The sequence below is a fragment of the Pteropus vampyrus genome, unplaced genomic scaffold (assembly GCF_000151845.1).
Source record: "Pteropus vampyrus isolate Shadow unplaced genomic scaffold, Pvam_2.0 Scaffold504, whole genome shotgun sequence".
In the NCBI taxonomy this organism is placed as follows: Eukaryota; Metazoa; Chordata; class Mammalia; order Chiroptera; family Pteropodidae; genus Pteropus; species Pteropus vampyrus.
In genome coordinates this window covers 223,025-225,133 of record NW_011889285.1, presented here as the reverse complement: position 1 = coordinate 225,133, position 2,109 = coordinate 223,025, and positions in this window count along the sequence as shown.

The window sequence follows — 2,109 nt, the reverse complement described above, 5'->3', positions numbered from 1 at the left end:
GTGGCCAATATTACTCTGATAATAAAACCTGGTAAAGATTACACAAAAAAAGAAAACTACAGACCAATCTCTCTCATGAACACAGATGCAAAAATCCTAAATAAGATACTAGCGAATGGAATACAGTTACATCAAGTGGGCTTCATCCCAGAGGCACAGGGATGGTTCAACATATGCAAATTAATTAATGTGATATACCACATAAACAAATTAAAAAGTAAGAATCATATGATCATTTCAGTAGATGCACAAAAAGTCTTTGACAAGATACAGCATCCATTTATGATCAAAACACTTTAAAAAATTGGCATAGAAGGAAAGTACCTTAACATAATAAAGGCCATCTATGACAAACCCTAAGCCAACATTATACTTAATGGTGAAAAAATAAAAACCTTCCCTCTAAAATTAGGAACAAGGCAAGGCTGTCCACTCTCTCTGCTGTTATTCAATATAACATTGGAGGTCCTAGCACGTGCAATCAGGCAAGAGAAAGATATAAAAGGCATCCAAAGAGGAAACAAAGAAGTCAAACTGTCACTATTTGCGGATGACATGATTATCTATATAGAAAACCCTAAAGACTCCGCAAGAACACTACTAGAAACAATAAACACATACAGTAGTCTCTGGATACAAAATCAATGTTCAAAAATCCATAGCATTCCTATATTCTAATAATGAAGCGTCAGAAAAAGAAGTGGAAAAAATAATTTCTTTTGCAATTGCAACAAACAGAATGAAATACTTAGGAATAAATCTAATGAAACATGTGAAAAACTTATATAATGAAAACTACAAGACCCTATTGAAAGAAATCAAAGAAGATACAAAAAAATGGAAAGATATTCCGTGTTCTTGGATTGGAAGAATCAACATAGTTAAAATGACCATATTACCTAAAGCATTATATAGATTTAATGCAATCCCCATCAAAATCTCATCAGCATTTTTTCAAGAAATAGAACAAAAAATCATCAGATTTGTATTGGAAGCACAAAAGAACCCACATTGCCAAAGCCATCCTGAGAAAAAAGTACAAGCCTGGTGGCATCACTCTGCTCAACTTCAAATTATACTACAAAGCGACAGTAATCAAAACACAATGGTATTGGCAGTAAAACAGACACTTGGCTCCATGGAACAGAATTGAGAGTCTGGAAGTAAACCCATATTTATATGGGCAAATAATTTTTGAAAGAAAAAAAAAAGCCAAAAGCACATTAGAGAAAGGAAAACCTCTTCAATAAATGGTGCTGGGAGAACTGGAAAGCCATCTGCAAAAGAATGAAACTAGATTGTTGTCTATCGCCATACACCAAAATTAGCTCAAAATGGATTAAGGGCCTGAATATAAGACCTGAAACAGTAAAATGCATAGAAGAAAACATAGGGATTAAACTTAGGGACCTGGGACTTAAAGAAGATTTTATTAATTTGACCTCAAAAGCAAGGGAAGTCAAAGCTAAAATAAATGAATGGGACTACATCAAACTAAAAAGCTTCTGCTCAGCAAAAGAAATCGCCAATAAGGTAAGGAGAGAACCATGTGAATGGGAAAATATATTTGCAAGCATCACCCTAATATCTAAAATATACAAAGAACTTATACAACTCAATAACAACAAAAAAAACCTAAATGATCCAATCAAAAAATAGGCAGAGGACCTGAACAAACAATTCTCCCTAGAGATCATGCAAATGGCCAAAAATTTTTGAAAAGATACTGAAAATCACTAGCTATTCGGGAAATGCAAATCAAAACTATAATGAAATACCATCTTACACTTGTTAGAATAGCTATAATCAACAGGACAAGTAATAACAAATGCTGGAGAGGACGCAGAGAAAAAGGAACCCTCATACATTGTCGGTGGGACTGCAAATTGGTACAGCCACTATGGAAAACAGTATGGAGGTTCCTCAAAATCTAAGAATTGATCTATCATATGATCCAGCAATCCCTCTACTGGATATTTATCCCAAAGACTTGAAAACCCATATCCGAAAAGATATTTGCACACTGATGTTCATAGCAGCATTATTCACAGAGGCCAGGACATGGAAGCAACCAAAGTGTCCTACGATAGATAGTTGGCTAAAGAAGCT